This window comes from Rhincodon typus, chromosome 26, assembly GCF_021869965.1.
Source record: "Rhincodon typus isolate 14 chromosome 26, sRhiTyp1.1, whole genome shotgun sequence".
NCBI classification, from domain to species: domain Eukaryota; kingdom Metazoa; phylum Chordata; class Chondrichthyes; order Orectolobiformes; family Rhincodontidae; genus Rhincodon; species Rhincodon typus.
The window spans coordinates 30,242,528-30,257,219 of record NC_063357.1 but is presented as its reverse complement, the minus strand read 5'-3'; the positions used below and the strand labels follow the sequence as shown (position 1 = coordinate 30,257,219).

General features: G+C 41.2%; 1 protein-coding gene and 1 pseudogene across 1 annotated transcript in view; one reads left to right on the top strand and one right to left on the bottom strand.

Annotated features, from left to right (window-relative positions):
- LOC109926715 overlaps positions 1 to 14,686 on the top strand; it is a 31,766-nt pseudogene extending 17,080 nt beyond the window's left edge.
- The window catches only part of LOC109926723 (eosinophil peroxidase-like), a 93,352-nt gene that overhangs the window by 53,484 nt on the left and 25,176 nt on the right, over positions 1 to 14,692 (bottom strand). The gene's annotated exons all lie outside the window — the stretch shown is intronic.

Sequence of the window (14,692 nt, the reverse complement as noted above, 5' to 3'; positions counted from 1 at the left end):
TGTTGGTATCAGTATTGGTGTTGGTGTTGGTATCAGTGTTGGTATCAATATTGGTGTTGGTGTTGGTATCAGTGTTGATGTTGGTCTTGGTGTTGGTTTTGGTATCAGTGCTGGTATTGGTGTTGGTATCAGTGTTAGCATTGGTATTGGTGTTGGTGTTGGTATTGGTGTTGGTGTTGGTGTTGGTATCAGTGCTGGTATTGGTATTGGTGTAGGTGTTGGTATTGATGTTGGTTTTGGTGTTGGTATCAGTGTTGGTATTGGTATTGATGTTGGTTTTGGTATCAGTGCTGGTATTGGTGTTGGTGTTGATAGTGATGTTGGTGCTGGTGTTTTGGTGTAAACAATTAGGAGCTAGAAATTCATTAGTTTCTATTTGTTGGCGTTGAGGTCACAATCTTTTTGCTGCCTAAGCCATTGAAAACGAGATGGTCAGTACTAAATTCATCTCACTGTAATATGACTACAACCAGCTTCTCTACTCTCCTGGACCATTGCACTGGCCTGCTATGCATGAAATGTTTCATGTAAAAATATACATGCTGCTGTGGTGTGATTAGCTGTTCACATAAGCCACCTGCAGTCACTGAGTACAGCTGATGCCTTCGGAAGTCCCCTACCCTGGTGAAGACAGGTGCTCTTTCATGCTGGGGTTACACCTTCAGCCACATCTCCCTCTGTAGTGTGTGCTCCTATCCTCTCTCTAATTCTTCCCGGTAAAGCAAACTGCAACATGTTACTGGGGCTACATACAGCCACATGGTGGGATCTCTCTGTGTAGAATACAAAGGCTACAGTCATCTTCGCAGCCATTGGGTAAACCATCCCCTCCTGATTTAAAACTCCAGGCCATATTGCTGATTCATATACAATTCCCCTAAGACCCTGTTCATTATCTGTGCAAGGGTGATACTCATAGAGGACTCTTTGGAGGTAGGGATTTCTAAAGAACACTCATTCTCTTCCATTCATACTAAAGTTGCCCACTCCTCCTCTTCATGCATGACTCATGTTGTAGAACTTGTAGAACAGCATATACTGTCCCCTTTTCTGTGTAAGGAGTGTTATTTTCAGCCTGAGACCAGCAGAACACCCTATAATCCTCCAGTAGCTCATCACAGTGTTTCCAATAAACCTTGTTTGAGCACAAGTCAGTCAAAAGCACCTCAACTGCAACTTATTGACAAGTCCTATAAAAAGAAAATCCCAAAACAAGGTTCATCTTGTTCCCTAATACTCTGAATAAGGGACACATTGTCTGCACATTCATTGGCCAACTGTGGTCAGACATAAGGTCTGTGTCCACCAGCACGTTTAAGGGACACAACTGTGAGAGCTACACCAATTCTGTAACATTGTGTAACATGCACATATTGCAAAGCAGTAGGGAGGTCTTAACAGTGTCACCAGAATAAATCTTATTCCCCTATTCTGTGGGACAGGAGAATCCATCAGGACTGGAGAATTGCAAAGATCAGTGAAGATTAGTGAGGGGAAATTCTGCATACTCCAAAAAAAGAGTCATTTTTGAATATGCTGTCAAGAGGAGAACCTCTAAATTCCACATTCGGAAATTTCAAAACTAAATATGTTGTTTGTAGTTTAACAGCCTGATAAGCTCCGAGTTGGCCTGGTTTCTGAATGCACTGGGGGGTCCAGTTGTCTCATGGTGGACTAATTCTGCAGTAGGCATCTCAAAAGAGCGCTGGAGATTCTTCTTTGCAAATTCTGGCTGTTTCAGACATGGGCAATTCACACTAATGTTTTTAGCTTTCACTGACAGGAAGCCTCAGCTTATAGTAAGAGACAGTGGCATAACAGTAATACTAGGGAGGGTGTGGTGCAGAGGTAATATCAGTGGACTTGTAAACCAAAAACCCTTGCTAATTTCTGGAGATAATAAAACAAATAACTACCAATGCTGGAAATCAGAAACAAAAACAGAAATTGCTGGAGAAATTCAGCAAGTCTGGCAGCATCTGTGCAGAGAAAGCAGAATTAACATTAGGGGTCCAGTAAATTTTTCTGAGAAATATTAGTGGCTAGGAAAAGATGGTACATATGCTGAAGACAGGGAGTGGGGCATTGGGTAAAGGACTAAGCAAATAGATAAGACAGAGCCCAGAGAGAGACGGGGCCTGGGGTGTGCGGGCAGGTAAAGGACACAGAGGAAATTGTACAGGTTCTGAAAGTATTGAACTTGATATCGAGTCTTGAAGGTTGCAGGGTCCCCAAGTGAAAAATGAGATGCAGTTCTTCTGGCTTGTGCTGAGCTTCACTGGTGCACTGCAGCAAGCCTGAGACAGAGATGCTGGCCAAAGAGCATGATTGTGTGCTGAAGTGGCAAGCAACCAGAAGCTCAGGGCTTATTTTGCAGGCAGATCATAGGTGTTCCCTAAAGCGGTCTCCCAGTCTGCGTTTTAACTCCCCAGTGTAAAAAAACCACGGTATAAGCAGCAAATGTGTCGTTGATTCAAATCCACCAATGAAGTTGGTGAATTAAATGTGGACTTAAAAGCCTGCCAGATGTTGACCATGTAACCATTATTGTTTGCTGTAAAACTTATCTCATTCACGAAAGTCCTGTAGAGAAGGAAATCTGCCATCTTTACCTGGTTTTCTTTGTACTGCATGTATCTCTGGTTCATAGCTTGGAGTTGATTCTGAGCTGCCTTCTGAAATGATCCAAACAAACTATTCAGCTCCTATACAATTAGGGCACTAAATGCTGCTAATGATGTCCACATCCCGTGAGCAAATAATCTTTAAAAAGTCCAAATCCTACTGAGTTGTTTATTTTGGCAGCGTGTCCCAATGGTAAAGCAGTTTATTCTCTAACTAGCTGCAATGTCACTAATCTGCTCCGCCCTAATCTCCTTTCTGTTTTTCTTATTAGTGTTTGTCGAACAGTTTGTGATTAACTGTTTCTGAAAGTGTTCTGCACCTTTCCTGACAGATCCCTCCAAATGATACCAGGATCACAGATCCTGACGCATGTTTGCCGTTCTTCCGGTCAGCTCCTGCGTGTGGCAGTGGTGAGCTGGGCTTATTGTTTGGAGATGTCAACACTCGTCAGCAGATCAACGCACTTACTGCTTTCATTGATGTTAATGAAGTCTATGGCAGTACAGACTGTCTGGCCAACAAACTCAGAAACCTCACTAATGAACTTGGCCTGTTGGCTGTCAATGAGGAATTCTCCGACGATGGACGAGAATATTTACCATTTAACACCATTTCAAGCAACCTTTGTGGAAGTATGGGGGAAAGTTGTTTCACCAGTGAGGACTCAACTCCGTGTTTTATAGCTGGTGAGTAGCAAGAAATTCTGTCCCTTGTCACCTTCAAATGGGACATTCCTTACACATACATTGCTCCAGCCTCACAATTGCTTAATACACATCACAGGAATTGGCATAGAAAGGTGTTAGGCCATATTGTTGTAAAAGTTGGTTTAACAGCAAGAAACGAACACCATAGCTTCTAATTTGGTGGTTCTGTGCATGTTCTGATCTGGGAGAGCATCAGCCACCATAATGACAAAGATACGTATAGAGGCACCAAATTGTGGGCTGATGTTCCCAGAATTATAGAGTGGGTCTGTCAGTTTATGTATAATACAGCTTTTACCTGCTTCTACAGTTTGTCAAGAGTCTATGTGGAAATCCAAAACTACTGTGAAGCCCTGTGCTGCCTTTTCTCCTAGTAGCCATGGGAAAGTGAGGCACAGATCAATAGCAAAGTGAGGTTGAAAGTGGGTAACATTGACAGCTGTTCTTAGTTAGGCCAGCACTTTCTGTTTTTTTTATTTCAGCTTTCCAACATCAGCAGTATTTTGCTTTTATTTGAATGTTTCAGAAGCTATTTGGACATGTGTTTATGACTGCTTAAAGCCCCAAGCCCCTTTCTTCACCTAGAAACTGCAGACAATAAAATCCATTTTTGTCCCACTCAATTCTCAGAACCACAGATCTCAGTAGCATCTCTAAAATATGGTTCATTCTTTGTGAACTCAATAATAGCATGTACTGGGGAGAAATAAAGAGCTGAAGTATCTTAACGAGGAGATTTAAAAAGAAATGCAGGGTAGACTTATAAATCAAAAGGACAGATACAGATTTTTGATGTCCACAAGGAGACCAGTTGAGCATCTTGAGTAGGGCAAAAAACAGAGGTAAAATCTGGCTTGTTGCAGAGGTAGAGAGATAAACAGAGAGCGATTATACTTCGCAGAGGAGGAATGAAATGAAAGGGAGGGAGATCCTGTTAGATAAGGTGCTAGATGGGTAGTAGGCGAAACAGCAGAAGATAGCTACATTTTTGAAGACTGGGAAGAGAAGATTCCTATCTGGGAAGGGCAGTCATGTTTGGTGCTGGGCCACAGTTGTAAAAAACAGATAGGGCAACCCACCTTAAACATTGCCAAGGATGATTCATTGTTGTTTTATCCAAGGGGTAGCACTATCTGGTTGTTAAAATAGGATGTATAACGCTCTCTGAAGTTCATTCTCGTGCTTCCTTAAATCCCTGGATCTCCTCATCCTTCTGCTTCATCTAATCTATACTGAAGTGTCTGCTCTGTTGGATATTTCTCTATGTCCCTGTCTCTTTCATTAACAAGACAATGGTAAACCCAACACTGATCCTGTTCACAGGGGATGTACGTGTCAACGAACAACTGGGGGTGTTAACTATGCACACATTATTTCTCCGGGAACACAATCGTTTAGCGAGAGAGTTGAAGAAGTTGAACCCTCACTGGAGCGGAGAAACAACTTATCAGGAAGCAAGAAAAATCCTGGGAGCTTTTCAACAGGTACAGAGAAAATGTCACTGGTAATATCACGGTAATGCGACTCACTAACTAAATTCCAAACCCCATCACAGCAAGTTGTGGAAATGTATTTTAAAAAATGTATACATTTGTAGTATCATCAGATTTTGGAAAGTAACCCTTTCACCCTGACCAGGTCTGACATGCATGCAGCATCTAATCTTAGCAGGGGAACACTCTTAGGCAGGATTTAATTAAGTTTGCAATATGGTTGGGGTTAAGGTTTAGGGTTGGGGTAGGGTCCAGCTAGTCATAGAATGGATTCTCCCACATATACCACATTTAAGATGCCATATGAACTAGACCCATGAAAGAAGTTTGCTCAGTCATGGTGGGTTTTCAATTAGGCTCATAAATGGCATAACTCGCACCAATTATCCTTGAGTCCGACAGAATTTAGTGCTGCCTCAAGAGTTAGGTTTACACTTACTCATCAATTCTCAGCTTATTATTTTTAGGCCTCATTATACTGATTTGTTTTTGTTTCTAATTTCTCACTGCTATAGATAATAAATCACAGAGACTTTGCTCCCCTGGTAATTGGAGAGGAGGCAATGGAGAAATTTCTCCCACCTTATGAAGGCTATGATGAATCTATCGATCCTGGTATTGCTAATGTTGTCTCAACAGCAGTTTTCCGTTTTGGACATCTCATCATTAACCCACTGCTATTCCGCCTGAATGAAAATTACCAGGAACACCCACAATTCAAAAACATTGACTTGCACCAGACTTTCTTCACTCCCTGGAGACTGATCAGGGAAGGTAGGTAACAGCCTTTAATATGATGGCAGCAATCTCATCCTGAGACATCGCACTGAGACTGAGAGCAGCCTTCCACTTCAGTAAAAGGCAAATAGTCTCATGATTAAAGTAACTAGGTTCTTGCTGTGAGTGGATAAATTTAATCCAGGCAAAATCAACACCTCCAACAATTAATTTTTATCTCCAGAAGATGGGAAGATAGATTAAAAAAAAATGAAACGAAAAAAGAAATTGCCAGGAAAGCTCAGCAGGTCTGACAGCATCTGTGGAGAGAAATCAGAGTTAACATTTCAGGTCCGGTGAGCCTTCCTCAGAACTGATGGTAGCTAGGAAAATGTTGGTTTATATGCAGAAGATAGGGTGGGGTGGGGGAGGGGGTTTGGGGGTAATGGGTAAATGATAAGTGGGGATAGAGCCCGGAGAGAGAGATGAACAGTTGGAGAGACAAAAAAGAGTGGATAACAATCTGGCTGGGAGGGTGAATAGCTGCTAATGGAGACTGTTAGTGGCTAAAATTGGGTTGTGTGTAATAGTAGACTACGTGATAACAAGGCCTCGTGTGTGAGGGTTGGGGTAAGGACATGGGAGAGCTCAAGACCTAAAGGTGTTGAACTCAATATTGAGTCCAGAAGGCTGCAGGGTCCCAAGTGGAAAATGAGTTGTTCTTCCAGCTTGCACTGAGCTTCACTGGAGCACTTCAGCAAGCCTGAGACAGAGATATTGGCCATTGTTCCCTTTGTATGGCTGGTGTGCTTTCTGGCCTGCTTATGCTCAGTCCTTTAAAGCCAACAGCAAGTAATCTTTGTGCTGCCTCCTTATTTGAATAAATAGAACATCAAAATAAGCATGAGCTGAGCTGTTGGTTGGTTGGTTGAATATTACAAAGGGGCACTGCCACACACCTTGCCAGCACATGCCCCAACCAGCCTGCAGTTCTGTAAGGCCGGTTGTCTCCCTCAGCGAAGAACTACATTAACATACGGAAGCTTCTATTAATTGCCTATATGATAAGGTAAAATGCAGCAAATGTAGGAACAGGTTAGAGACTCACAGATTTACTGATTCTGTATTGGAGGCCTTGAAAATGTTAAATCAATTGGCCTAAAGCCAGGGAACAAGGAATATGGAGACAGTACAGGAAAATGGACCTCCGATGGAAAGTCAGCCATGATTACGTTGAACAATAGGACTGACAGAACAGGTCAAATAGGTTGCTCCTATTTCATAGAATCATAGAATCCCTACAGTGTGGAAACAGGCCCTTCTGCCCAACAAGTCCACACTGACCCTCACAGCAGCCCACCCAGACCCATCCCCCCATAACCCACCTAATCTACACATCCCTGAACACTACGGGCAATTTAGCATGGCCAATCTACCTAACCTGCACATCTTTGGACTGTGGGAGAAAACCGGAGCACCTGGAGGAAACCCACGCAGACACAGGGAGAATGTGCAAACTCCAGACAGACAGTCGCCTGAGGCTGGAATTGAACCTGGGTCCCTGGCGCTGTGAGGCAGCAGTGCTAACCACTGAGCCACTTTGCCGCCCAATTCTATATTCCTTATACTTTTATAAACTGATGCTCAGTTGCACATTAAAAAGAAGAGTTAGAGCTAGGCAACAGATTCAGAAATCTGGTTTGACCATCTGCTGTCTGGTACTAGGTGGAGTTGATCCCCTCATGCGTGGATTGATTGGTAGACCAGCTAAAATGCAGACACAAGGTATGATGATGCATGACGAACTGCGGGAGAGACTGTTTGAACTGACCTCCCGGTTAGGCATGGACCTGGGTTCCCTGAATATGCAACGTTCCCGGGATCACGGGCTCCCAGGTAAGTGGAAAGTAAACACTGCATAGACTCCAAAAAGCAAATTTGTAAAGATGTGAGTTAAAACAAGAATTTCAATGTCTAGACACACATTCTCAAGAAGCCAGCAGCAACATATTGGTTACACCTACAATTTAGCCTGTGGCAAAACCCGTACATCCAAACACTTTGACGTGTATGTCACTTAAACACATTTATCCAGGTATCTTGTAGTATCAAGACCACTAAACAGACACAAGTCAGATAACCCATAAAACAGCCGCAACTTTTATCATTCAAATAAGCAAGCCAGTCAGTATTTAATTACAGTATCTTCTCTGTTTGTCTGAGACTCCCCGGATCTACCTACCATATTTGAACTTGGGGTGGGTTGGTGAAGCTTGCAAGGTTCTCTTTCTCTCTCTCTGTCTTCCTCTGCACTTCATCTGATGAAGGAGCAGCACTCCAAAAGCTTGTGATTTCAAATAAACCTGTTGGAATTTAATCTGGTATTGTGTAATTTCTGACCTTGTCCATCTCATTCCAACACTGGCACCACTACTTCATTCCTCTGCAGAAGTGGATCTCAAACCACAGCTAACCTCTCACAGTAGAGTGTCCTTCCATCTTGGGTGTAACATCTCTGTTGGTGGAGTTTCTGCTGCTATCCCAAGGCCAAATCCAGGATTATGTACCTTCCTTGAGAAGGTTCTGATGAGCCCTCCAGTCAGAGTGCAGTCCTTAATCAATAAAGATATCTTCAATGTTCCATTCTGGGGAATATTAGTGCCTTTGATCATTTCAATTCCTTCCTGTATTTTCTGGTGCTTGTAGGTATGGTAGATTATAGATTTGGAAACTGCTGTTGAAGGAAGCCTGGTGAGTTAATGGAGTCTATCTTGTATATGCTACACTTTGCTGTCCATGCGTGCCATTCATAGAAGGCACAAATGTCTCAAATGGCTAATCAAGTAGATTGGTTTGGCCTGTATTTTATTCATCTTCTTGAGTGTTGTTGCTGGAGCTGCACTCATCCAGGCCAGTGGAAAGTATTTCATCACACTAATGATTTGTGCCTTGTGTAGATGGTTGACAGGTACCGGGGAGTTGAGAGGTAAGGTACTCGCCTCAGAAGTGCCAGCATCTGACCTGCTATTAACCACATTATATATATGGCTGGCATAGTTCAGTTTCTGGTCAATGGTAATCTCCCACAAAGTTGCTGGGTGTTCAGCGATCATAATGTGATTGAATATCATGGGGAGATGATTAAATTCCCGTCTTTTAGAGATTGTCATTGCCTAGCACTTGTGTGGCACAAGTGTTCCTTGCCACTTATTAGTCCATTGCTCACTTCAGATGAGCTGTTGTAGATTCTATAATCACACCACAGTAATTACTACAGGCTCTTGACTATGTAGCTGAAGGATGTTTTCAGTACATGTTCCAGAGGGTGCCAATGAAGGAATCAGCTTGCATTATTGTAAAACTAATGCTCTAAAATGCTGTTATTTGTCAAAAGGACTTCCAAGAATTAGTCATAAATTGAATGTGGTAGTCTGTAGTGTATGAACTGGCATCTCTTGTATTCACACTTCATTTTCCAGCTGAGTACTTATCTTTAGACCTTGCCACAACAGACAGACTCGAGATAGAAACTCTTCAAACACTGTACATGCATCTCTTTCTAGTTATGGTGAGACATAATGGAGGTGACAAGTCTCAACAGAACATTCGATGAAGTTTTTCTCGATTAGTTTCAGAAGAGCATTGACAGAGTCCTAGCAACAGATCATTAACCAAATATCCAAACCTCAGAAAATGTGCAGCCATAAAACAAAGTTTCTTGTGTACTTTTTTTCTGGTATAGCCTTCCTGACTTTGAAATATATCACCACTCCTTCAGTTTTGTTGGGTCAACACCTTGGAACTCCCTCCCTAATGGCATTGTGGTTCTACCTCACCAAATGAACTATAACTGTTCAATACACAGCTCACCACCATCCTCTGAAGGGTAACTAGGAATGGATAATAATTGTTGGCTCAGCCAGGGGGGCCCACAACCCATGAATGAAAAAACAAGAAAAAAGGTTAACTTTTATATTTTACATTTTATTCTCTTTATATTTCACAGGATACAATGCTTGGCGGAATTTCTGTGGCCTTTCAACACCGAAGAAGAGGTTTCAGCTTGGGCGAGTTCTCAGGAATCAGACACTAGCAAGGGAGCTCATTAGATTGTATGGAACTCCAGAAAATATCGACGTGTGGTTGGGCGGAATCTCTGAACCTTTCGTAAAAGGTGGCAGAGTAGGTCCTTTGTTCGCCTGTTTAATAGGACAACAATTCAAGAACCTGAGAGATGGAGACAGGTGACGAACAAATTACCAGCGCAAGAAAAACCAAAAGCTTTCACATTCACTGTGTTGCGGGTTTACACTTCACAGTTGCAGATCAGAGACTGAAGCTGCCAAAAATGGCCACTTGCCAGGCAAATTTGTAATTGATTGTGGTGATGCTTTTCCATCATTGTGCAAAAACATGATGGCAAGGAAAAGGCCATGAACATGAATATATCTTGAAGGCAAACAGAGTTGAAAATGATCAGAGTAAAGGACTGGATCTAAATTTACGGGGAAGCATTTTGGAGAGTGGAATGTGTACCATTCACTCTCCTTCTAGTTGTGTTGGGCGGTAAAGCCGGAAATGCAAGACAATTTTAGGCATTAATAGGGCCTGATTAGGTTAAGAACAGGAGATATGCAATGACAAGAGTGATAATGATGTCTGGTAAAATTAGGTAAGAACAGCATTCAGGATGCTGTGATTTTTAGTTCCCATAAGTTGTAAATAGTCATATTTAGACTGTAAAATACTCACTGCTTACCATATGGCTACTAGACTGAATAGATAACAGTCTTGTTCTTTAATGCATGACTGCAGGGATATCAACAATATACATTCGCATAACAATTCAGTCATAATATGACAATGGATAACCCTGTCAGAACTGCAAACCAAGAAATTGAATCTGTGCCTTCAATTCAGAAAATCCAAATCCCTCTCCCTCATCACAATGTTCCATGAGCTCAATGAACATTCATAAGCCTCCCAGCCTTATCTACAGTTCCTATGATCAGGAATACCAGGCCACTGTTTGTAATCAACAAATTAGCTGTGATCTGAAAATTTCAGAGATTTAACAATGAACAATCTCCCTTTGTTTTTCAGATTCTGGTGGGAAAATGCTGAAGTTTTTCCTGGCCACCAGCGTCAGGCTCTTAAACAAATCTCCTTGTCCAGGATAATCTGTGATAACACAGGGATTCAGTTTCTTCCTCAGAATGCCTTTCAATTCCATCCATTCCCAATTGGATATGTACACTGCAGCAAGATCCCACAGGTCAACCTGAGTGCTTGGAGAGAGGATGTGAAAGGTATGGGATAACAGGACTGGGGCCAGCCTTCAGAAAGCTGGCATTACTGTTCAGTTATTATTGTGTATGATATTGACCAATTCTGCTATTGTAATCAAAGATAAGACATTTAGCACCTCAAGCCACCTTCTGTACTGTAGTAATTCTCTGATTCTGGTCTAAATATGGTATTGTGATGTACACGACACTCCAAATATTCTCAGCAGTTCTAGGTTTTCTTTCTCCTAATTAGTGTCTGTTTGTTCCCTCCACAGTGACCCCTTGTGGCTCTGTACCTGTTATTGAGCACGGCCATTTTTCGATCTGTCAGTCTTCGGTCAGGTATTCCTGTGAGTCTGGATTCAAGCTGGTGGGAGGAGACACAATAACCTGTCTGAGTAATGGAAAGTGGAACCAAAAACCCCCTGGCTGTGCAGGTGAGAGCTGAAACCCAGAACCTCAGAAGAGGGAGTACCATGGGATGGCACTGAGTGAACAAGGTTGAATATAGATACAGCAGGAGTATAACTTTCATCTCCAACCCTTGGGTGCTAATCTATGGTAACAGATCACCTGTCAAATGCTGTCCCCATTGTCTCTCATTGATCTTCTACTTCTGTAAATGCTGATACTGGTTCCAAAGGATTAATGCTGCAGTGTTGAATCAATCTTTTATTTTATGCTATCCAGACAAACATGGTGATCTATTCTTACAATTCTTTCAGATCTCCACGAGTTTTATGAAACACCAGGCTCCACTGAATTAACTGGACATGGAGGTAAACGTGAAATATCCGCCTTTTCTGTAGAACTTCAAACAGCCAATCAGAAAGATAACACACCAATTTGGTGTGCAAGGGAGATCTACAATGAGCAGGGACTTTTCAATTGTCAAACTGGAATCTTCACTTGTCAGACACCTGGTGCTTATCTATTTTCATATCACTGTGAAGTGAATCGCAGGATAGTAATTGCCCTTCAAAGAAATAATGTAACAGAAGCTACTTCAGATCTGGAACAAAGGATTAGGCGAACTATTGCATCAGGAAGCATCATCCTTCAGCTAGATATTGGTGATCAAGTTTGGTTAGTGACCAAGTATGGCAGAATTCTTCCTTCCAGCTATTTTCTGGGCCATTTATTGGATTAGTGTGTTTCCTTTCCTTACAGATGTATTTAACAATCTTTACTAGCACATTGTTAGAAGAATCAGCTCCAGGATTTCCATAGTCACCTGAACTAGGCAATCAGAGCCCATTTCGGGAATCCTTATAATAGACAAGCTGGTCGATGTGTAGAACAAACCCATCCTTGGTGCAGATGTCTGATCTCGGGATCTAGCTCAGTCTCTACTTGCTCTGCCCAAACAATACACCAATACACTGCTGGGATGATTCAACCAAAGAGCTGATATGTTAACAGTACATTTTAGGATTACATTTTCACAAGTACCATTTCTCACTGAAATACATTCACAGATATGAAACACACAGCAAACTTACATTCTTTCAGCATTATGTATTCTGCTTTATTTTATCCCAGCACATGATCTGCTCCGTTGAGGGAATATTAAAGGAATAATCCACAATAGCATGCTAACCAAGACATTTATCAGCTTTCTCCAACTCAAGCAAACAGATTGAACAAAAACACTCTCAGTCAATTGAAACAGGTCCTATTAATACAATATATCCCATTTGAAGCTCATCTCTTTCACACCTTAACTGTCCATTTGAAGACCATCCTTTTAATACAGTAACTGTCACACCATTATTCATCACTTTAATACTTCAACTTCCCTGTGGAAGCCAAAAGCATTAACAGCAATTCACTCCTAATTCTTTCAAGCAATATATTGAATGTTCCCGACTTATTCCCACACATTGCTTGGGGAATGGCTCCAAATGATTCACATTGTCAGTGAAGAAATTATTTCTAATAATTCATAAAACTTTCTCAGCATTTAAATGTTTTATCTTTAATATTTATAATATAACTCAGACTTTCTTTAGGCTGCAGAGTTCAATATCTCTCTATTTTCACATCTGCATTCAATATGCTGCAATTGCCTGACAGGAAATGGTAAAAATAGAGAGTTGGCACATGGGATTGAAATCACATACCAAGGTGTGTACACATAGGCCTGATTCTCATTGTCAATGTATACTCTTTGGGATTAATTACATCACATCTCTTTGCTCTGGCTCCAGAGACTTAGTAATTATAGTACACAGACCTGAACTGAACATAATAGCCAATTGATCATTATAGAGTCACAGTGTAATCTCTTAATTCTCTATCTGCTTCTCTTGTTATATATTTTAGCATTGTATTAACCTTTGAGATTATCTCAGTACATTGAGCAGACAATGGAAGTGACTGGTTGACTATGCGAGAATCTCTTTTTTTGAAAGCCCCTTCTACCAGCTGAACTCAAGTCCTTACAAACTTGTGCTTCTTCTCATTATGCAAATATTGTCACAATGAAATCTTGTATCGCAACCTGTGTGCTGAATAGCTCTCTTTCAAGCTTTTGCTGCATTCTCTGTCTTAGTTGCTCCCTCTCTTCAGTGACAAAGGAATTAAACATGTCAACTTCCTGTTAAATTTGTGTCTGATAGTTTTCACCTGGACCAAAACCTAGGCCTTGCAAAGCGATATAAACATCTGGTTACCTTAGGATGGGTCACTTTCAAGTCTCAAGAATATAGTACTATGGAGAAGTGAATTTTAATGCATGCATATTAATAACTTTTAGCCAAAATGTACAAGAGCTGTTGCATTTTCTGGGCTTGTAAATACTGACTACACTGCACTGTGATGATCAGTTTCAAGAATATAATGCTTTTCATTAATCTGTTGCAATTAATGATAATCATGCAGTCAGGATATCTCGTTATGATCATTTACAGACTTTTCCATGAGACTAAATATCTAATATTCACATCAGGACACACTGGTTAGTCAATGTATCTGCTCTAATCTGACTTTCTGTATCCACAGTGATATCATGCTTCAATTACACTCTGTCAGTAATTGAACATTGAGGGAGAAACTGAATCTGGTGGATTATACATCCCCAGCTGCTATTTAACATTAAAGAGATAAAGGCATTCATTTGCGTCCTTTAGCTTCATGGTGTTAATAATCTGTTCCTATTTATTATTATTGTCTGTTCTCCTCTGACATGTCATCAAACCAGCTTCACAGTAGCTGCTTTGTCAAAAGTTTGTTGATGCCCTGTGATAGCTCTTGGCTAACAAGAATTCTCCTTCATACCCACTAACAATCTAAAGAAGGTATGTTTTGGAAAAACTAAGTTAAGACTTACAATATTTATCCTGCTGTATCAACAAGCCTTATGGCACAGTGGTAGGGTCTCTCCTTCTCAACCAGGAGAAAAAACATACAAAGAACTATGGATGCTGGAAATCTGAAACAAACACACAGAATTGTAGAAACTGAGCAGGTCTGGCAGCACCTGTGGAGAGAAAACAGAATTAAAATTTCGAGACTGGTGACCCTTCTTCAGAACTTCAGAATCTTCTTAACCAGGAGCAAATCCCACTTGCTTCGGAGGTGTGCAATCTCATCTCTGAACAGGTTGAAAAGAAAATATCTGCCCTGTCATAAGGTTAATAATGAATTTGTGATCTACATCACTAGCTGCAGCTTCAGACCATTCATTACCCAAGTCCCCACTGACCATTTCTCCCCTCACATAGTGTAAGATCAATTTGCTGTAGGTATATCGTGAATGGTTTCTTTGAGATAGATCCTTCATTAGCTCGAAAGGTTGATCCTTTTTTTCTAATAAGCACCTGATCTATATTCTTCAGCTTTCCAACAAATTTCACTTCTT